The sequence below is a fragment of the Canis lupus genome, chromosome 3 (genome assembly GCF_011100685.1).
Source record: "Canis lupus familiaris isolate Mischka breed German Shepherd chromosome 3, alternate assembly UU_Cfam_GSD_1.0, whole genome shotgun sequence".
Lineage (NCBI taxonomy): Eukaryota > Metazoa > Chordata > Mammalia > Carnivora > Canidae > Canis > Canis lupus.
Genome location: NC_049224.1, coordinates 65,502,057 through 65,526,158, shown reverse-complemented (window position 1 = coordinate 65,526,158; position 24,102 = coordinate 65,502,057). Strand labels below are relative to the sequence as shown.

The following is a 24,102-nucleotide window of genomic DNA, read 5'->3' as shown; positions in this document are numbered from 1 at the left end:
CAGAGCTATGATCTTTCTATTAAGTTGGAAATCTTTCCCATGGAAGATTTTACTATCATTCCAAAAAATTTTCTTAAGTGTGGTTACTATGACTTCTTATAAACTTGTTTTGCAGAATATGTTTTTTAAAGTTAAATAAATCATTTGGCTTTTCCTTTGTAACGACCGGATAAGGATGTTACGGCTCTGATGTCCTAGGAGAAAAAAAGTTCAATTCCATGTTTGTTCATTCTGGTTGCAGTTGACTGACAATGCTAGGGTCTGGTGAGGGTGGCTTTGCCCTCTTGATTGTGCCTTTGATACAAGCAGGGAGCAGAGAGTCTTAGGTATTCCTTGGTTTTCTATGGCAATGATCATATGGGAAGTATGCGGTGGTTTTAGGTGGAGGGACACGTAAATGTGTGATGTGCTGTTCCTATTTCCCTGGGAAAGTCTCTCTTATCAGATTTCCCATCTTTCCGAGACAGAATTCCAGATGCAAATAGCTAGCTATCCACAGAGATCTATCTGCAAATTCTCTCGGCAGGCTTCAATTTTAACAGAGCATTCATTCCTCCACGCACACATATGTACTCACGGGCGGAGGCTAAAAACCTGGTGGGTTTGACCAAGCTTGAGTGCTCTGGGACACCTAGGCGACTTCAGTCTACGAGACCCACTGGTGCAGAAGCAAGAGCAAACGTGCTCATTAGGCCTGGGTGAGAATGTGAGGCTCTGCCCGGAGAAGTGTTCTTGGGTTGGGAAGGGCTTCACCTGCCTTGCCGGACCAGCTGCTGCTCTGTTTCTGGGATATTTTTTCCTTCTGTGTCAAATTCTAATTATATAAGATGGATTATGGTGGCTTCCCCTACCTTTTGTGGTCTCAGTGAGTGAAAAAAAAAAAAAAAAAAAGAGGTTAAGATCAGAAGAAGGACATTACAGAGAGGAGAGAAGGCAGCTTGATCGGCTCATTGCAAGGTGGTCAAGAGAAACTGCTAGCTCCTTTTTCCATCTCCAGTTGTTAATGGAGGAAGTGAGGAATCCACGCCTGCCACTCTGCTCTCCTTCTCCTCCCTGTTTCTTCCCTGCTCTCTCTTCCTCCCTCCACTTCTGTCCATGCCGGCCATGCAAGCTCAAGAGAGGGAGCAGTGGGTTGGACGGACAAGATTATTACCATTTCCTCATCTCCACCATTCCCAGGCCAGTTGGGGAAGCCCCCACCCTATTTGGAGGGGGGGTCTCCATTACCCCACCCCATGACCTCATCACAGGCAGCCAGGGAGCTGGGATGGCCAGCGGTTGCATGGCGCCTGAGTGCACCCTGGGGAAGGGTGCGGCCCAGAAATGCGCAGTGTGGCATGACGTGGCTGCTGGGGAGTGGGGCGCGGACTTCCCATCATGGGCTCTTGTGGAGGCTGGCGGCATTTCTGGAAGCCAGGCCCGCCAGGCCCGCCAGGCCCCACCTCTGGGCCTCAGAAGGCCCCAAAGAGGACAAAAACAAAAAGGCAATTAGAGTTGCTAATGAAGCCCCAAGCCAGCTGACTCATCCAAGGCACAGCCACTGGGGGGCTTTGTAATGAAACCTAGACAACACCCTGGAAAGGACAGGTCAGGTTTGTCCCCAGAAGGACACTGACAAGAGGCCCAATGTGACCTAATCGTGCTCTTCACCTCACAGAGGCTGGGGAGAGGCAACATCTGCGAGGCACAGAGGGGGGACAGTGTTAACTAATGAACTGCCAGGGAGTTCAGGAGTGATGCTCTCCAAACCTGAAAAGGGTTGGAGCCAGACTCAGCCCAGGTCACCAGCTACAGTCATAACCCGCAAGTCTATGACCTGTGACTTAAAGAGCCCCAGGCTCGGGAAATGACCCCCTAGAGCAGCTAGGAAGATTGTGATTCACTAAACTCTGAGTGCCCACTCAGTGCCAGAAACTTTACCGAGGCTCTTTGAGCATGGCTCTTGACAGAGAGACTGAACATTAACAGGAGTGGAGAACACAGATGCCTTTGCACATCAACCTGCTGACATCAAAGAAAGCTCCTCATACAGTTGCATTTGAACTAGGCGTTGGAGGAAGAGTAAAATGTTATGATAAAGGCGAGGTGAGCAAGAACATACAGGCAGAGGTCAGTAAGCAAAGTGCAGAGGTGGAAAGGTCACGGCTGCTCCCATGAACCAAGTAGCTTGGGAAAGCAAAGCTCTGTTGCCCAAAGTGCATCCCAAGGGACATGACTTTCATGGGTTATTAATAAGAGGATAACCAAAAGTACTTCCTGATCAGGCAAATCCAGGAATATGAGAAGCTGTGTATCACAGTGAACCAGAACAGGTTCTAGAGTTACAAATATCTGATTCCAATCCCAGCTCCAACTCTTAAGAGTAAGGAGCTGTAAGAACTTGGACCATTCAAGCATTGATTTCTTCATCTGTAAAGTAAGGATAATAATTATAGCATTTGAGGATTAAATTAAAGAATTCATATAAAGGGCCTACTATCAAAATATCTGCCATGAAAGAGCTCAATGAATGTTAGCTACTCTTATTAGCTATTAAGAGCTGGTTTCTTTACTGTAGGACTTCTCACACATTTTAGTTTCTTACAACATCCTCTGTCTCTCCATGAGTGGGTCTTTAGAATCTAGTGTTTTCCAAGCGCATCAGAATATAAAACCTTGCCCCCCATCCCAGAAGTATCACACAAACCTGGAATACAGATGGCATGATGGAAAATGGTGAGGCTAAGTTGGCCTAATTAGTTCAGGCCACAGACATGTGTCTTTCCCAACTTATCAATCTCTACCAGCCTCTTCACGCATTATCTGCCATGTTTCTAGAAAACAAAAGCCCTACAACTAGGATTCTCATATCTAAGGAAACTGACTTTAAAACAAAAACAAAACAAAAAACTATTGTCAACTTTTAGAGGGAAGAGAAAAGTGACAGCAAAGCAAATTGTTGTGGGGAACCTGGGTGGCTCAGTGGTTGAGCATCTGCGTTTGACTCAGGTCGTGATCCTGAGGTCCTGGCATCAAGTCCTGCATTGGACTTCCCGCAGGGAGTCTGCTTCTCTCTCTGCCTCTCTCTCTCTCTCTCACTCTCTCTCTCTCATGAATGAATAAATCTTAAAAAAAAAAGAAAAAAAGCAAATTGTTGTCATACCCAAATTTCACGCCTACAAGGTCAGCCTTTGCCTGTGGTCTGAGAGCTTACAGAAAAGAGGTCAATGCACAGGACACACACTAACTAAACCACGATCACACCTTCAAGGAGTTACAAATAGCATGGGGAACACAACATGTGAGTCCTAATATCTAAAATGCAAAACCCAGATTTACAAGGAAGACTATCAGAGAGTTCAGATGAATGGGAATTCACAGAAAGGGAGTCTGCAGTTCCCTGGAATAATCAGAGTAGTATGTAACATTCTTTGATGTTTACCACGTAAAAGGAACTATGCCAAGTACTTCACAGTATGGCTGTCCCATATGTACTTCATAAGGCTACATGGTGGATATTGACTTGCCCATATCACAGCGAGAAAACTGAGCCCTAGAGAAATTCAATAACCTTCCAGAGATGTTCTAGGAAGTGAGGGGCAGGGTATGCTCTCAAACTCAGGACCATCTGATGCTGTGCATCTTGCATGCAGGGAAGACTCCTCAGAGGAAGTAATGTGTAATTTAGCCTTGAAAGATAGATAGGGATTGGTGGAAGGGATATCCAGGCAGCAAGAACATTAGTAAAAGCATGAAAGAGGACAGCGTGAGGAGTAGCAGCAAAGCTACCGTGGCAGAAAAGGGCGCACATATAGAGCAGAGGGAAATGAGCTCAGAAGACTTAGATGGAAAAAAAATAACCAGACTTGGTTGTAATCAGATCATAGAAAGCCTTGAATGCCAAACCACAAAGTTCAGATTTCTCTTTTCATGGAATAATCATTAAAAGTTTGTAAACAAAGTAACTCCTTGGAAGTTTATTAGAATGATGATTTAAGATGATTAATCAGTGTCCAGAAGGAGCAGAGACTAATTCTCCAGTTAAGAAGCAATATCTGTCCAGATGAGATAAGAATAGCAGATGTTCACACAGCAGTTAAAGGGTAGAGATGCTCGTTGGGCCCAGTCCCCTAAACCTGCTACAGCAAGGCTCTGACCATCACAGAGTCCTGTCAGAATAATAACTTGGAGGCCTCGCTAAATCCAGATTCAACCCTGTAAAATGAGAGAGGGTAAGAGATGGAAAGGACAGGAGGAGCAAGTTGGTGTCCAACGGCCTTCCAACACTTCAAACTCCATGAAAATAGCCTGCTATGCACTTTTATGGAAATCATTAACTATACAGTTCCCTATTCAATCACATTTCTAGACTGCTTCTCCATATCAAGCAGGCATATTTCCAGAAGAATTTTAGGGTGTGCAAAAGTTTTATGAGTATATAGCCTTGGCAATTACACAGTAATGGTACAGGCATGCAGTGATTGGGGGAGGGTACATTTTAATATATCCTTTCAGAAGAAAATTTACCCATCATCCTGGCTGTGTGCCTTTTGCAAAATTTAGCTGCCTACCTCTTGTGATGGAGGAGTGTTAACTGTAGTTCGTTTTTATCCCATTTCACTGTGAAATCTAATTTGACATTGATGGAATCCTCATCAGGGGATCCTTTGAATTTATCACCATTACCAACTCTTTTATCATAGGTAAATATCTATCAATTTCTTGGATCATTAGCATCTCCTCTTTTCCTTCCCAGTAAAGATCAATGGAATGGTCTTGGAGGGCTTTTGAAAACCTGTCTTTGGACCACACTCCTTGTCCACGTTCATCTCTCCAGCTCCCCATATAGCCACATATCCAGGTATACTAAGTACCACAGGCTGGGGGCTTCAACAACAGAAATTTATATTCTCACAGTTCTGGAGGCACAAAGTCCAAGATTAAGGTATCAGTAGGTTTGGTTTCTTCTGAAGCCTCTCTGCTTGGCTTACAGATGGCTGCCTTCTTGCTGTGTCTTCACATATTCTTTCTTCTATGCAGAGAAGCCCTAGTAACTCCTTGTGTATCCAAACATCTTCTTACAAGGATACCAGTCAGATTGGATTAGGGTCTCCTTAATGGGCCTTATTGTAACTTTATCACAGCTTTAAATGCCTTACCTTCTTGTACAGTCATATTCTGAAGTCCTTCAACCTGGAATTTCAGGGGAACACGATTCAACCCTCAACAACCCAATACCTGTGTATGGTGAACTCCACATTTTCTCAGGCATTCTTTTCTCCATGTCTCATAGGAATTGAGTTCATCCCTTGCCTTTGTATGAATTATGCTGAATCATATCAAATTGCTGACCTTCAACCATTTTATTATCTACCAAAAATGGCAATTTTATATGATTCCGATATAATCTGGAAACGCAACAAAAACTTTGATTCCTGATGACAGTTTTATGTGCCAGACCCCTAAAATATCTCAGAAACTGTTGATCATCCCCCTGTTTGTCCCTGAGGCTGAGATGGAATAGTATCCAAACCGACTTTTAGAATTTTTTTTTAAGATTTTATTTATTTCTTCATGAGAGACACAGAGAGAGAGAGAGAGAGAGAGAGAGGCAGAGACACTGGCAGAGAGAGAAGCAGGCTCCATGCAGGGAGCCCAACTTGGGACTCGATCCCAGGACTTCAGGATCACGCCCTGGGCTGAAGGCAGCCGCTCAACTACTGAGCCACCCAGGTGTCCCTAGAATTCTTTTTTAAGATTTTATTTGTTTGAGAGAGAGCACAAGCGAGGGGGAGGGGCAGAAGGAGAGGGACAAGCAGATTCTCCGCTGATGTGGGGCTCGATTCCAGGGTCCTGAGATCATAACCTGAGCCGAAGGCAGATGCTTAACCAACTGAACCACCCAGGCACCCCAAAAAGACTTTTAGAGTTTATCCACATTACAGATCTCACCTCCAGCTTCAATGTACCAGTAACAACACATTCATACTTAATTAGGCAGCACCTTCCATTAAAGCACCACTGGTCAACAGGAAATTCTTTATCATGCCCAAAATATGGCCCCTTTTAATGTTTCTCCATTAGTCCTTGTGCTGCATTTAGCCATAGCAAGGAAACATCCACTTGAAGATGTCACTGTGTGCCTTCCCACCCTCCCCTGGTCTCCCTGCACTTATAGGAAGGACTTGCCCTGGACACCATAGGATTCACCTAGAATATTCATGCCCCTCTTGAAACAGACCTCCAGACCCGAACACCAAATTCCAGATAAGTTTCACATCTAGTGCTAACTCCGTATCAGCTTTCTGGGATGGAGAGTGACTACTTGGAGTCCCACATTGAGAAAGGATCTGAACTCACTCTAGGACTAGCAGGAAAGAATGTAGAATGAAATCAGTGAATTCTAAGGGAGAACCGGGTACTTTCTAGAGCTGGTCTAGCTACTACTTTGCATACTGTCTACAGCCCAGGCTGCAGGGAATCCAATGTCCAATTAACGCTCTCTGACTTAAATACTCCATTTTTCTTGATGCTAAACAAGGATCCACTTTGCTAGTAAGCCCATCTCATACAACACGTGGGTTATTTTTTAAACTTAGTTGTAGCAAAGCCAACTTTGACCCAGGTTGTGGTATTGCTTTTCTTCACAGTTACCTAGAATGAAGAATCAGGAACTGTGCTTGCTCTGTGTGTATTTTCAGCCCTAACCCTTCCTAGTTGTGCAAGTTATTTGAACTCTGAGCCTCTGTTTGCTCATCATCGAAAATGGGAATAATATATTCCTATTCTACTGGATTCTGGAAATAGTTGATGTGATATGATGTAAGAAAAAGTATGTGAGCTAGAAAGTGATACAAATTTTTGTTATTGTTCGGAGCCTGATACTTTTGGCCAGCCATCTAATGTTTCCCTCAGCCTCGTTTTTATGGGATTGCTTCTAACTGGACACACTAACATCTAGTAGGGGATTAAAACAAAAGCACAAGGAAGAGAAAGGAATACACACAGGATACTCGGTAAATGGACTTGCATGTGAATGAAACGTGTTAAGGGAAAGGATTTCAGCCAAGAGGCAAGTGTTTCCATGATGCCGTCAAAACAGAGTGACAAAATCCAGACTGGCTTTTCCGGGCTTGTTTTGATCAGCCAAGGCCTCAGGATGTTTGTTTTGCGATGATTTATGCTCCCCATTTGCTCTCACGGTTCTACATACTTTTGTTCTAATACTTTTTCCTGCAAAAGAAAGTGTACCCATTTCTCTGTCTTATCAACAGCACATGAGCAGAGCTCTAGGCAATACATTAAGTCATGGGCTACCATCCTAAAGCTATTGGACCTCGCAGGAAGTGTACATGAGTAAGTGAGAGGTAGAGACCCTGGGGACCTAGGGCAGCATGCTCCCCCTGAAGTGGGCAGTATCTGTGGGGCAAAGTGGCCTCATGGTGCTTAGATCTAAAGATATTTCAAGTAAGTCCATATATCTGCATTTGTATGTGAAATGTTCCTTTTCAAAAAACACTTACTGTAATAAAAGAGGGGGGTACCTGGGTAGCTCAGTCAGTTAAGCATCTACCTTAGCTCAGATCATGATCCCAGAGTCCTGGAATCCAGCCACACCTTGGGCTCCCTGCTCAGCTGGGCATCTGCTTCTCCCTCTGCCCCTCCCACCCCCTTGTGCTCTCTCACATGTGCGCTCTCTCTCTCTCTCTCTGTGTTTGAAATAAATAAATAAATCTTAAAAAAAAAACTTACTGTGCTTTGACCCTTAGAAATGGCAATTTTGCATGACTCAATATAATCTAGAGACAGAAACAAAGATCCCACTTTCTTGTTGTATGGGAAATCTCAAGAGCCTTTGCTCTTCAAAAAACTTTCCTTTGAAAGATGAATGGATAAAGATGTGGTCTATGTATACAATGGAATATTACTCAGCCATGAGAAATGACAAATACCCACCATTTGCTTCAACGTGGATAGAACTGGAGGGTATTATGCTGAGTGAAGTAAGTCAATCAGAGAACAAACATTATATGGTCTCATTCATTTGGGGAATATAAATAATAGTGAAAGGGAATATAAGGGAAGGGAGAAGAAATGTGTGAGAAATATCAGAAAGGGAGACAAAACATAAAGACTCCTAACTCTGAGAAACTAACTAGGGGTGGTGGAAGGGGAGGAGGGCGGGGGTTGGGGGTGAATGGGTGACGGGCACTGAGGGGGGCACTTGACGGGATGAGCACTGGGTATTATTCTGTATGTTGGTAAATTAAACACCAATAAAAAATAAATTTATTATAAAAAAAATAAAATAAAATAAAAAACTTTCCTAAACAGGGCAGCCCCAGTGGCGCAGCAGTTTAGCGCCGCCTGCAGCCCAGGGCATGATCCTGGAGACCCTGGATCGAGTCCCACGTCAGGCTCTCTGCACGGTGCCTGCTCTCTCTCTCTCTCTCTCTCTCTCTCTGAATAAATAAATAAAAAATCTTAAAAAACAACTTTCCTAAACAAACATGCGCACAGATGCACACAACACTAACAGCTATACTTAACGGAGTGCATGCCCTCCCCATAAGGTACTTGTGTGGTAAAGCCTTCTTTAATCCTTTCAGAACTCCCAATAAGGCTGATGCTGCTTAGCAGTTTTTACAAATGAGACCCAAAATCTCACCATCAGTTAGCTGTGACCCATACATACCTGAGCATATAATCTCCTGGCCAACAGAGCTGGTATCCTTGTGTTCTTTGGATTGGAGGAGGAAATGTGAAACTTGTGTCACTGCCCACCTCCCAGACATGGGCAGGTTGGGGTGAATGCTGATTCTCCTGGCCTCCTATGGGAATCTTCAATCTCCATACCCCTTGTCTTTGTGCACTCAGGCCACCATAGCGAAATAATGCCACAGCCTGGGACTTGAACAACAGAAATCTACCTTCTCATAGTTCTGGAGGCTGGAAGTCTAAGAGCAAGGGGCCGGCAGGGTTAGTTTCTTGTGAAAACCCTTCTTTCTGGCAGACAGCTGCTTTCTCCCTGAGTCTTCACATGGCAGAGAGAGAGAGACAGAGAGAGAGAGAGAGATCTGGTGTCTCTTCCTCTTATGAGGACACCAGTCCAATTGGATTAGAGGCCCATTCCCATAACTTTCTTCACCTTAATTACCTCCTTAAAGGTCTTATCTCCAAATATAGTCACATCGAGAATTAGGAAGGGCTTCATTATGTAAATAGGGGAGGGAAATACCATTAAGTTCCTAACACCTCCAGCCCTTTCCATGGAGACACCATGTTCCCCTTCCATTGAGACTCCATCTCTCCTGCCATTTTCTTTATCTTCCGATTCACACCCCTTGTCCTGCTCCTACTCACCCTCTTCACTCAGCCAGCTCCCTTCCCGTCCCACCACTTTTTAAAAAGCTTTATTTATATATTTGAGACAGATTGGGAGAGACAGAGAGATCACAAGCAGGGGGAGGAGCAGAAGCAGAGGGGAGAAGCAGACTCCCCACTGAGCAGGGAGCCCAACGTGGAGCTCTATCCCAAGACCCGGAGATCATGACCTGAGCCGTAGGCAGATGTTTAATCCCCTGAGCCACCCAAGCACCCTCTACTTCTCTCTTCTACACAGTATTTCCTTTCCCTGCCCCCTCCCACATTCGCCACCTATCTCTGTCTTCTGCTTTTCCTGCCCATCTCTCTTCCATTCCAGCCACCTCCTTCTCCAAAATCCTGTCCTCTTCCCATTTTCTCCTCACCCTCTTCTCCAAGCCTCCCCCGTCGGGCCTAGCCTCCATCTTTGTGGGTACGCATGCCCCCCAGCACTGGAGAGCCTAGCACCGTGCCTGGCACAGAACGGAAATGCCATTCGTGTCAGCGTGGCCTTCCCACACGGGATTGGAGCCCAGTTCAAAGACAAGTGCAAAATGAAGCAGTTTTAAGAGGAAATAGAAAATCAAAGCCATGAGCTGGAGGACGGGCAAAATGTGCAAACCACAAGGATGAATCCGGTTACCATGATTGAGCGTGAAATTTCACTTCCTGGCAGCCAAACCCAATCTTTTCAGACATCAAGCGCCTCGTGTATTCTCTGGTGAGTTCAGGATGCAAGGTCGCAGGAGGGGGGTGATGACTTCCCTTTCTGTTGCCCTGACCCCATCCCACCATGGAACAAGTGTCCTTCCCCACGTCTCAGCTCACTTTTCCGTCCCAACCTCTCCACCACCGTGTTGCATTAAAATCTCACTCACATCCTTTTTAAATGTTGTTTTGTGGGGCAAAGCACGCAAATCTTATAATTAAGGCAATTGGTAGCTGAAGTTGTTGCCATGGTGTTGCTAGAGGGAAGTGCAATCCATGGTTAATCAGAAAATCTTTCTGAGTGCAGGTTCAAGGGACAGCTGGCTGGTTTGGGGAGAAAGGGACCACAGAATTGAGGGAGGGATGGGGAAAAGGAATGGTGGGGGGAGAGGTGGAAAGAAAGGTTTTGCTGAATCCTTACCTTTTTCCCTAAAGACATTCCTTTGTCCCATCTTTCCCAATCCTGCACTCTTTCCTTTTCTTATCACCAATACTTCCCCTGAGACCCTCAGAGAAACCTTGTCTCTCCCTCCCAGCAAAAACCTGGTCCTTCAGGTACCACACTTCCTACTGAGCAGAGAAGACGAGTGAGCCACCACAGCAAACTTTCTGTGTCGTTATTGACTTGGCCGTTCTCCCAGACATGTGGCATGCTTGGTCCCTGCCCCACCTGATGCCACCACTGCTCTATGACTCCAGACACCACCTGTTCACATGGCATTGCCAAGCAGAACAGAGGTGGCCTGGGTGATGAGAAGAGGAGAAGCATGAACACAAAGGCACACATAGAAGGATGGCAGGGTCCCACTCCAGAGAAGGGAAAAGGGGCATGAGATACAAGACCAATTTCAGGTAGTTGAATCTCCCTCAGGAAGGATTTCTGAAGGAGTTCTCCCAAGATTTGGCACTAATTACTTAGGATTCTTTTTAAGATTTATTTATTTATGTATTCATGAGAGAGAGAGGCAGAGACATAGGCAGAGGGAGAATCAGGCTCCCCATAGGTTGCTGGATGTGGAACTTGATCCCAGGACCCCAGGATTACAACCTGACCCGAAGGCAGATGCTCAACCACTGAGCCACCCAGGTGCCCCAAATCCATGGAGGATTTGACCTGAGTTAAAATAACAGCTCTCTCATTTTCTAGGCTTGTGTTCTGAGGCAACTAACTCTCCTGATTCCATTTCCTGGCTGTAAAAAATAAGGAAAATTGTATCCTTCTCATCAAAGTTGCTGTGAGGATATAATATGGTGCTCAATCAATCATAGCTAACATTAATATTCCTGGTACCTCTGTTGAGATGCAGAAGAGAAAGCATTAGATATACAGGGTTATTAAGTTGTTTGGATCATGGAGTATAAGATTTTCCTTCCTTCTTTCCTGTCCTCCCTCCCTCCCTCTCTCCTTCCTTCATTCCTTCCCTCTCTCCCTCTCTCCTTCCTTCATTCCTTCCTCCCTCCCCCCCCCCTTTCTCCTTCCTTCATTCCTTCCTCCCTCCCCTTCCCTTCCTCCTTATCTCTTTCCCCATAGCCATCCAGCTATACCCTGAACCTACATTCAGTAAGCTCCTGATGAACCAAGAATTCCAGATTCCTTTAGCAACACGATAGCAACGACCCCAACTATAACTTGCCTTACTCACAAAATTGCATTCTAAACAGGATTTGGGTGACACCCTGAAAGAGATTCAGAAGAAGTGTTCAAGCAGGGGAAACAGAGCTTTGCAGTGTTATATGAATGAAGGAGAGGAGTCAACTTAGCTGTAATTCTCAACTTTAGCTGCCCCTTAGTCATCGACAGGGGGGCTTTGAAAAATCCCGGCACCCAGGCTGTACCCTAGACCTAAACATAAGGACTTCTAGAGGGTGGAATCCAAGCATCGATCATTTTTTTAAAGCTCCCCTCCCCAGGTGATTCTAATATGCAGCCAAGATTGAGAACTGCTGTTTGAAAGGAAGTGCTGGCCGTCAGGCTGGAAAGCTGTAGAGTTGACAAGGCTGTAGGGGCAATATGAGCACAGTGGTGACTTTCTAGACTCAAGAGAGACCTTTCAGGAGAACTGTGGAAACAGAGTAGGCTGTGAAAGGAGCAAGAGGTTGAGAAGAGGCTACAGGCCTCAAGGCTCCATCCTTCAACAAATGTGGCAGAACTGGAAGGGAAGGGTAAGGAACAGAGCTTGAGGAGTTAGTGAAAGCAAAATAATTTCTTCCTAGAATATGGGAGACCTGAATATATTTGAGCCAGAGATGAGTCTACGGTATCTTGTATGCTTGCAATTTAAATTTTGGAACATAGTGAAAAAATGTTTGCATCGATTTGGTAAATTTCATCTGGACCATTTCTGGTTCATCACAGAGTCCTGACCAAATGTGCTCTCTGCTTTCTACCTCATCCCTTGGTTCATTTTAACTGTCGCTTGTTATATTTTCTGCTGTGTGTCAAATACATCACTTGATTACCACTGGTAAGCCTCACAAAATCCTATAGAGTGACTGCTTCCCATCTTAGAGATAAGGAAATTCTTCAGGTGAGGAAATGAGATTCAGAGAGGTTAGGTGGTTACTCAGAGTCAGTAAGTGGCAAAGCGGGGTTCAGACCTGGATCTGTCTGACCCCAAAGTCCATGAGTCTTTGCAGCCTTACCATTGCACCACCAGATAAAACACAAATTCAGTCTTTGGAGAGCTGCATGCTCCCATCAAAACCCACCAAATGACAAAAACTGACCTGGAAAGTCATGTTCCAGCGCTGGGCCCTCTGAGTGAAATGATAGAAAGAGTGGAAGATGTATCAGTCTGCAGCTCCGACTCTAGGTTGCAGAGAGCTTGAGTAAGAAGGGGTGGGCATGGGGTCATTGGCATCACTCACATCGGTGCCCGGGGAGATAGTGGAGGAACAGCCAGACCCGGGATCGCCTGCAGCTGACACTAACCTGAAAATGCAGCATCTTGAGCTCAGGTGTGGCAGGGTTCAGACAGAAACAGCCACACTCAACACCGTTTCTCCGCACCACCTGCTCACTCCTTCCTCCTTCCCTGGACCTGTAATCCTGCTGACCTCTGACACATGCCAGCTCATTTGGCCACCTTTACTTGCTGAAACCAAATCTCTACCTCCTTTCATTAGCCCTGAAAACTGATTAATGTCTGTTTGCAAGCAATATTTTCTTTCTGTACATCCTGGTATATATGGTCCAGAGGGCTACTTTGATTTCTGGAATATTAGCTTAGAGGAGAAAGAAATCTAATAAAAAATATAATATTAGCTCCAAATAGCTGCATAATCTGTGTCAAAGAGATGATTTCCATTTGGTTGCCATCTGTAGGTATTATTATTAGTTATCCCTTGCACTCAGATGGGGGACCGAGCAAAACATTGCTTTCCTTTCCAATCAAAAAGCCTAGAAATTGCTGATGCAATGTCTACATGAAAGAGCCAGTGACATTTTTTGTTGCCTTTTAAAAACATATTTTAATATCGTATTTTAAAAGCAACTGGCCAGCAAGTTCATTCCAGGACAAGTTTTAGATTCTTTGCAAATCAAGTTGGGTAAGACCATAACAGAGACTGTTTAGTTTGGACAGAAAAACTACCAACATGCCCATAAAAGGGAGAACTGGCTAAGCATTTTACTTTCAGCTCTTATTTTCAGATTTTCTTCAAAAGTTAAAGAAAAATTTGAAAGAAGCCATACGATAGACCCATAAAACACAAACACCTCAAATAGAGCTTGAGTCTCAGACCGAATCCAACCAGGGATTTTGTGGTGATTCAGACGAAATTCCTGTCTATGATATCCCTAACTGATTATAAAAGTCATCAGAATAAAGGAAAGGTGGACAGTTGCTGAGTGCCCACTTTGTCTGACACATACTTCATGTCACTGTTAGACAAGCATTATCTCATTATGTCTTCCCAGTCACTCCCTGAGATTAGTATTATTCCCATTTACCAGGAAAGAAAAAGAAGCTGGGTTATTTGTGCAATAATGAAAATACTATTTGTCCATAATGTGTTTGAACCAATAAATGAATGAATCTCAGAAGGTAATCAAATATATATATAATTTAGATATAAAATATATAAATAAAAATATGTATTATATATTATGAATAAAATATATATTATAAATAATATACATGTAATATATAATATATAAAAATATATAATTTATATATATAATATATATATTTGTAAGGTTTTTAAATTTATTTATTTGAGAGAGAGATAAGATGAGTGGGGAGAGCAGCAGAGAAACAAGCAGACTCTCTGCTGAGCCGGACCCTGGGATCATGACCTGAGCCAAAGTCAGATTCTTAACCCACTGAGTCACCCAGGCACCTATATATATATATATATATATATATATATATATATATATATATATATTTATTTATTTATTTATTTATTTATTTATTTATTTATATATCTTTTTTTTTTAATTCCTTTTTAAAGGGAATTCTATAGGGATGCCTAGGTGGCTCAGTGACTGTCTGCCTTTGGCTCAGGTCATAATTCTGGAGCCCTGAATCAAGTCCCACATCAGGCTCCCCACAGAGAGTCTGCCTCCCCTTTGCCTATGTCTCCGTCTCTCTCTCTCTCTCTCTCTCTCTGTATTTCCCATGAATAAATAAATATAATCTTTAAAAAAAAAGAATTCTATGAAGTAAATAGATACATTAATGATTTTATCATTGTGGACTGGAGCATACAAATGAAATTTCAAATGATAGTGCATAACAAAAAAAGGACATTTTGAAGTAAAATAGATACATATATATCTAATTTTATGTATATTTGATATATATATTGAGATGGATAGATAGATGATAGATAGATAGATAGATAGATAGATAGATAGATAGATAGATAGATGATAGATAGATAGATATCAATTCTAATCCTTGGAAATCAGAAGCTGATGTATTGTGTGTCCAAAGCTTCAGTCAAGGTACATGGCAGTATTTGTGGATCTCTGTGATGAAGTGCTGCTAGCCCTTCCTCTTCCACAGATGTTTTGTGGAAGGCTGATTGTGTGCACTTAATCCTCATTAAAAGTTATCTGCCAGCTTGGGAAAATAAGGCTCATAAGTCCCAAATTTCAAAGGAGAGGAGGCTGGACAAGGTCTTGAAGAAATAAAAGGACACACGTGTCCTGTGGGACATAGCAGAAAAGACTCACATATGGAGTCTCCAGTGAAGGCCAAGTAGCCCTTGGCTGTGATCAGAGTAAAATGTTATGGAAGGAAAGTAGTAAGATATAAGTTAGATAAGGTTTGGATAAGAGTTCAAACTGTGATAGACTCAATACAGGAGAGGTAATGTTGACTATCCTAGGAACTAGGGAACCCATCAGAGCTCTTGAGTGAGGGAGACATATGAGATACAGAATTTTAGAAGGATTAGCCTGGCCAAGGTGTGAGAGAGGGACAGAGTGTGGGGAGGACAGATGGAGAACTTTACTCAGAAGGATTCCATGACACTCTGAAGGCCATGGCTGTTCTCTGCATGCCATCTGGGCTCTGCTGTGTCCTATTCGGAATGAAGCAGGCATCTTTAGTCTGTTTGTGCTCCACCCAATAGCTCATGTTGAATGGACTAAATCCCGTGGCCTTTGATGTGGAAATCTCATCCTGACAATGAAGGAATTCTAGGAACTCTTCCAGCCAAGAAAGTCCACCCGCTAAAGACAGAGGCCCCATACACTCATGTTGACCTTAGGAAGCAGGAACACAAGATAAGGGGAAAGCCAATGGGGGAAAAATGTACTTGTCTCCTAAAGGATTTTTCCCAATGCTGAAGAGACAAATTTAAATTACAGGCCCCAAAGCATAAATTGTCAGAATATAAAATGCACTTGAACTTGTTTAATACTTAGAGATCAATTTCCCAGAAAGACATTGCTGCCTCCCTCCACCCTTGTTCATGTATGCAGGTGTGACACCACTAGATGCTTGCTTTTAGAAATTGATGCATTAAAAATATCCTTGCGAGGCCTTGCTTGGAGGCAAATAATGGGTCCCTGCTGTGTACAGGTTGTAAAAATTCAAGAAGACTGTGTGGGAAAAGGGGCTGGAAAGCTCCGATTGAATCTCAGTTCATTTAGCCAGATGATCTGGGGCAAATTCATTCAGCTGCAGAATCATAATGAAAGCACAAGGATCAGATGAAAGAATGTAGGTAACAGCATCAGACTGGAAGGAAGGAGCCCACACAGCAGTGAGCAGGGCTCTAAATCAATATCTGCAGCCCCAGGCTGGAGATGCAAATGAAAGCTCTGGGCCCCAGTGAAGACCATGAAAGCTAGACCCTACCGCTCTACCTTAAGAGGGCACCAGCTGCTGGAATGCTCTAAATGTATTTTCTGGTTTTTAAATAATAGCAGCTAATTCAGATCAGTTAAACCCCAAATAAAACAGCAGATCAAACTTGACTGCCAGTTTGCAAACAAGGACTGACAGCTTTCACACTCATGCTCAACCCCACGTTGGCCACTTGCTAGTTGTGTGGGTTTAAACAAATTCCACACCTTCTCTGAAGCTTACTTTTCTCATCAAAGAAATGTGGATCTTGATGGGATAAGCACTGGGTGTTATTCTGTATGTTGGCAAAGTGAACACCAATAAAAAACAAATTTATTTAAAAAAAAGAAATGTGGATGATAAGGGTCATGCAGAGGGCAGTGGCAGAGATGAACTGAAACCAAGTGTAAAGTGCTCTGTAAAGCAGGTCAGAAGCCCTGGCTGCAACAGGCATTAACCCTTTCATTGATGGTCTGCCTAGAGGTCTGGTGGGTGGGAGGCTGGCCTCCATCCAGTTTCCAGTCCCCCATAATGTTCAATAAGTAGTGACAGTTATTATTAAGGTTTGTTCAATTAAAGTTTGTCTCTTGCACCTGCTCCTCATATCCAGAATGGTTTTCATGCCACTTGAAACCACCCTGCATCAAGGGGGATAATATCTGAGAAAGAGGCAGGCCTATCTCTGACTGTTAGAGGACACATGACACTTAAATGACTCCTCACAGGACAGAGCGATATGGTTAGAACTGAGCTGGTCTCTGCAGCTGGGGGGACCCCTGACAAATATGGGTTTGTCATCAGGGGCCTGGCAGGGCAATAACCATAGCCTGGCCCATGGAAAAGGCCTGCAGTGGCCTCCTTTTGGCCAGGCAGCCATTCTCCAGATAGCTAGTGAGAGCTTTAGAACTGGAGCAGGTGACCAGGCATTGGAGAGTGGGGTCTATGAGCAAAAAGAATCCATCAGTCTTTTAAAACCCATACAGTCAATTCTTAAAATTCCCAGTAGTTCTGTTCTATGTAAAGTCATTCCAAAAACTGAATTAGCAAATCCTGAATCTCTGCTCCTGGGGAAAACACAGGGTTAGGGTCCTGCCAGGTTCTGATCACGTTTTCAGCAGTGGATCAACATATAACCTTGTTTTACATGTGTTTCTGTTTAAAGGCACTTTATTTAATGTGTATTGTTGATTCATTAACATTGAACTCATGGCCAACAGCACAGTAACTCATGCCTGAATGAAGCTTTTCTTTCATGGTTTCTCCCTAAGGCACCTCACAGCCCTCTTGTGCTTAGGGATCACTGGATAGGACTTTTATGCTTGGGGACCATTTGAACAACAAAATCACCCCTCCAAAAAAAAAAAAAAAAAAAAAACCTCTAAGTGCTCAAAATGTGGTACTAAATAGACTTGCTAAAAGAATACTTGTTTATAGTATGAGAAATTGAAAGAAGAAGGGAATGCATCCCCTGGTCTGATCTTAGCTGGGAACATGCATGTCAGGGTCTCAAATTTTTGCTGCTCTGCATATATCTGCAAATGACCATGAAAGCACCTTGAGTATTGATTTGTATTCACCAATAAATTTCAGCAAGTAGGCAAATTCACAAGTACAGAATTTGAGAGTGTATCTAAAATCCTTTCACATACTTTATATATGAGACATAATATTTACACATAAAGTCAGCCTAGCAGAGCTCTGGTCAATTCATATCAACTCAGTATTTATCTAAGACCTGCAAGTATTAACTAGCCCAGAAGACACAATGGTTTTCAAAAAAAAAAAAAAATCTATTGTAAAGTTGGGTCTCTTTTTCTCCAAAGGACATAGACCCCAAATGGAATTACTACTGAGACAGCTTTCCAAGATACTACATCAGCCTCTTGCATATTTTAGCATTAAATAATAGAAAACTGTCTTCCTGTTGAATCGGATTCTCTTTCTGGAACTTTTCTGAATTGATCCTAGTTCTGTCATTGGGAACTATACAGAACAAGGCCAGCCCTCCTTCCACATGGCGGTCTATCAAATATTTGAAGGCATTACCAGTTCCCTCTTCCAAGACAGTGATGTTCATCACTGCCATCCCTAAAAATGTCCTTATTTTCACCATCTTTGTCATTTTCTTGGAATATGCTCTAATCCATCAGAAATTAACTGCTATCACCCACTTAGGCCCTAGAATAAAATGAGTAGACTCAAACTCTGCTGATAGGACAGTTAACTTAAGTACTTTCACCGGGGTGTAACTTGGCAGTATATATGAAATTCTTTAAAATAGGCATATCCTTCTATGTCTTAAAATTTATTCTAAGTAAATACTGAAATTTTGTTATAAGGATGTTCATTACAGGGTTCTTTACAATTCCAGCATGTGGTAATAATCTAAACATCCAAGAATAGAACAATATTAAAGAAAGTATGGTACATCGACAGCCATTAAAGACTATGTAGCCATTAAAGTGACAATGTGAACAAATCTACATCAACTTACATAGCTATTTATATAATCGTAATACAAAAGACTATAAAAGAGTGGGTAAAAAAAAGAGTGGGTACAATCTGATTGAATTTTTATTAAAACATCCATCTACACTTCTAGAAGTGAAGAACAACATTCGCAAGAGGTTAACGCAGGCTCTTGAAGGTTTAACTCCAAGCATTTCCCTTCTTCTTCATCTATTTTTCCTACAATAATCTATTACATTTATAGTAAAGAAAAACAATTCTATGTAATGTTTATAAAGATTAAAATTAAAACATCTTTGGTACTTCCCCATTGCTTCCAGCAAAGAGTCCAAACACCCTGGCTTGGGACATGAGACCTTTTATGATCTTACCTCTTAGAGTTCATCTCCTAAAATGCCACACACACAAGCACATTCTAAAATGCCCCAGATATGCATCACTCTGTTCCACCTTATACCTTCTGCTTGAGATATCCTCTAGGTTTCAAAAGATATGGGGAGATAATTCAAAATTACACCATTGACAAATGGCAAAACCAGTCCAGGCTGCCTGTCTCTGGAACCCATGCTGTCCCCCCATGACCCAGATGAAAAACTGAGACAGTCAAGGTGATATTTGTCTAATTATCTTTGTGCCATATTTAATCTCAGCATAGGCAAATACTTAACACTGTTTATGACATTGGGGAAGAGAAAAAGCCCTGAAATAATGTTCTTTCCATTGTCCTATAGACAGAAAGTCAAAATGATTCCAGAAGTGTGTTTCTCCCTTTTGATAAGGATGATTGAGGGTATTTGGAGCAATATCTTAGCCAGACATTAAAGCTCAGTTTGCAAACGTATGCCCTGTTTAGTCAGATTTCACTAATATGGTCTACTTTGACTTCTTTGTCTCTTTCATTATAAGAATGTAATATTGGGTTTCAAAATCCAAATGGCATAAATAAATTCCAGATGTCTTCCCAAATCCCTAAATCTCCCATTAGAATAAAGAGAGACACAGTCATACATGAGTAGGTGGTTACATTTTAATTCACTGAAAAACTGAAAGGATCTCTGAGCAGTTGGTCAGACTTTCTTCCACAGAAAAATTACAGGAACTCTTTTGAGTTTCTTAAGGAGCTGAGTCCTCAAGATTTACAGCCCAACTGTCTGACATATGTTCTGCTTTATTTCTTCCCTCAATGGGTGAAACAGTGTCATTGTGAATGCAGGGCCTCAGGGCCAGGCTTCTCAATTCCAATCTAACTGGATGACTTTGAGCAAGTCACTTATCGTCTCTATTCCTCACTTTTCTCATCTGCAAAATGGGGATAGTCACGGTATCTACTTCGTGGGGTTGTTGGAAGAATGAATGGGTTAATAATTGAAAGTATTTAGCACAGTCACACACAGCAAAATGCACTCATTATCACCTAATAGATATGTTTCTGAGGAGCTGAGTGAGGTCCTCAGTGGCTAAAAAATTCCTTTATCTTTTCCATCTTGATAAGTAGGGTAAGTCTCTTTAACCTTGCATTGAGAAGACTCTCATCCTTCCTTCTGTGAGTTACTAACAAGCTAACTTCAGATGCAAGACCTCCTCCCCTAAGCTTGGCCGAGGCCCACACATGCAACTACCTGAGTCCACGTCCCTGATTTCAATGCCTGGGCCACATCATCCCACTGATCTTGCATCCAGGGCAACTCCACACATGAAAGTGTAAAACCTCTGTCTTCAGAAGATTTGTGGAGGGAACTTGACATCTCCAATTAACTGAAGGAGATTATATCTGTAAAACACCAAAGTACCATAGCAAGTGCTCAAAAATCCTAGTTTTCTTCCCTCATTTCTCCTTCACCATTAATGATGTTTGCAAGAAACACTTACTCATACCCGTAGAAGACCTTCATTGCTAACCTTCAAGAAAGAACTTACAGTCTGTATATCCTTCAGCATCTCAGCCTCACACCTCTAGACCACACATCCGTGCCAGAGGGCAACATTACAAATCTGGCATGATTTAACACTTGGCACGTCTTTTTTTATCTCTCCACAGCAATGAAAGCTTGTGAGATATTCTGATATTTACAAATCATGTTCACATACATCACCTTCCTCACTCTTTGTCTCAACTCCGTAAGTAGGTATTATTATTACTGTTGTTGTTGCTACTGCTATCATGATAATTCTGCATCTGGGAAATTAAAGCCTTAACAAATGAAAAAACTTGCCCTAAATTATTCAGCTGATCTGTGACTCAGTAAGATTTAAAACTGAATTCTCTGTGTTGCCATTCTGTGCTTTCTCTTCTACCGAACTCCACTGTTAGAATTATAGGATTCAAGAGTGAAAACCTTAAAAGAAGTCTCATTAATTCTTTGCTACATCTCTTCCACTGGATGTCCTTTTTTTTTTTTTTTTTTCATTTTAAGCTTTTGATTTTTCTGTTTTCTCTGATGTTGCTATGGCTGGCAAGTTCAAGCTCAGTCTCACGGCTAGGCTGGAGCTGTTTCTATAGCCTATAATGATTGTGTGCTAGATGGTTGGTTTAAAAAAAAAAAGACATGTTTAATTGGTGTTTTCTTTCAGGCAGAATTGTGTTATACTGTGGCCAAATAATGCCTCATCTAGAAAGAAAAGAAATGAACTATTCCAGAAAGTTTGTTCAGAAAGGAGCCAAATCTTTTGCAACAATGAAGCATTATACACAAATCTGAAAATATTTCAGATTGAGAACAGAATGGGAATGTGAAGTAGAGCTGTGTCAGTTAGGGAATGTGCTTGACCCCATGTAACAGAGGCCTGGCCAAATAGGGGTTTATGTTTTTCATCTACAATAAAGTTAGTTCGGAGATACGTTGTCAAGGGTTAGTATGATGGCTTCTATGTCATCAGAACCCAGGTTCCTTTCTGCTCTTACATTCTAGAATGTGACTGTCTTTATCATTATCACGAGACGTCTACTTTACATTAACATCATGACTGCATTCTTGGTAAATGGCAAAATGCGAAGAACAAGATCTAAACGGGTGACACCAGCTGTCTTTATTTCACGAGGCTTTCCCAACAACCTCTTCCATCAACCTCTGCATCCTTGCTTTGTCCCAGCAAGGTGGTCACATGCCCTTCCCTGGCCATAGGGAGTCTAGGAAGGGGGCATTACACGGTCACACTGACTCCCCAAACAAACAGGGTTTCTATTAATACAAAAGAAGGACAAGATGGACATTGGGAAGGATGTTGGGAAGCAACCAGCAGAGTCTTCCAAGGCAACTACCATTTGCTGAGGACCCTCAGTGTGTTAGGCACAAATTACGACAAAACTAAGAAATAAATAACACTACCCTTATATTAGACACACAGAAAATTATATCCACAGAGATTTAAAGAGTGAAATGAGAGTCACTGTTCTCAGAAAATTGCTATGTGGATTTTTCTCATGTGACAATGCCTGGCATAGAGTAGACACTCAAAAATGGTTTCAAACATTTCCCTTCCCTTTGTCCTCTCTCTCAATTGAAACTAGAGATGCAATGCCAGCTTTCGCTTGGAATGTCTTTATATTTGCATTATCTAATTAATCTTGTTATGATCTAACTATGGCTACTATTTTGGCCTGAGTATCCAAATCCCCCAACCTTTGGCAAACAGCACTGCTGACTCTATTAGATTATGTCAAATATTTCCTGCTTAATATGTTCTCTCTTCTTGATTGACTCTCTAGAGCTATAATTATACTGTTTTCACTTTTAATTTCATCAGCTAGGATATAAATATATAAATAGTCTTTGGCTTAGTGGCTTATCAGCCTCTTCATGATGCCTGGCCCTTAGTAGGGGCTCAATGATATCCACTGAATAAATGAATCCCAGCTTCCTCATTTACCAGCTGTATGATCTTGGGCAAGTTTCAAAACCTGCCATGAGTAAGAAAAAAAATAAATATTTTTTGTTGTTACAAGCCACTGAAATTTGGGAGTCATTTGTTATGCTGTAATATTATAGCTACAATAACTGATTACTACAGCCTGCAGTGGGGGAAGGGAGTTCATAGAATATAAATTTTCAGTAGATAATGCCAAAGGCATTTACTATACAAGAGTATCCACATCATAACAAGACACATTGTTTTTCTAGCATTCATTACAATTAACAATCTTGAATTATAATAATCTCACATAAAATAAATGCTTAAAAAAATGACACACAAACTTTCCCAAATCATACTGAGATTTTTAGAGCATGGATAGATCACTAACGTGGAAAAGAAATGTTTTCTGTGCAAACATCATTCTGCTGCATCAATGAGCAAGCATATGGGATGCCAAAGATTCAGAAAATGCCCTGAACGCTTATCTCACTGACACAGCTGCGTTATAAATGTGTTAGGTTTGAGTTATGGGAAACAATTAAACAATCTCTCTGTAGAGAGAGTAGAATGGGTAAAGAATCTCTCTTTTGTGAGGCAAAAATTGCATCTCTTGATTTTCAGTGAAATCCAAAGCTGGAGTACATTTGGAAATCTGACATATGATCGCCTGGAGCTTTATCCCTACCAAAATGTAAATACGTACCAGAATACAATAGAGTTTTCCATCTTGCTTGACAGTCTTATGTATTTGACTTCTTTTCATGAAACAGCCAATGAAACAGGAATTTTGGAAGCCACAAGCAGGTGTTTGGCACCATATATAAGTCATATGTAGGGTGTGAGTCACAACCTAGTACCTTTTCAAGGCATTTGTCAAAAAGCAAAGGATAGGCTTAAGAGATTACTTTTTTTTCAGGAAGCATGAACAACTGGAAATGTACTTATGTACCTTGGAATCAAACAGAGCTGGATCTGATTCCCAGGTCTCCTGTCTAATAAATGTGCAACATTAGGTACATCACTTATCACCACTGAGTTTTGTCCTCATCTGTGAAATGGTAAAAATAATACTTAAGTTGAACCAAGTGAAATTGCCATATTTGCATTCAAAAGAAGTCGAATATTAGCAATTTCATATAGCTCAACCTATACCTGTACAGGACTGAGTTCAGAATAGGAGGCCAAGCCCATATATGTCTACTAGTCACAACTCCTTTGTTGCACATGACAGGCACCCTACTCAAGATAGCTTAAGAAAAAAGAGAATACATTAGCTCATGTATTTGGTCAGTTTAGGAAAGGTGTTAGCTTCATGCATGGCAAAATCCAGGGGTTCAGATGATGCTCTGGATTCTCTCTCTCTCTCTCTCTCTCTGGACAGGGTGACTAAATCTTAAATAGAAGCAAAAGGGACTTCTCTCTCCCAAGA

The 24,102-nt window shown here is 42.0% G+C and overlaps 1 protein-coding gene across 3 annotated transcripts in view; it reads left to right on the top strand.

The window, feature by feature from the left end:
• Positions 1 to 24,102, top strand: part of C1QTNF7 (C1q and TNF related 7) — a 106,578-nt gene that overhangs the window by 1,201 nt on the left and 81,275 nt on the right. The window lies entirely within an intron of this gene.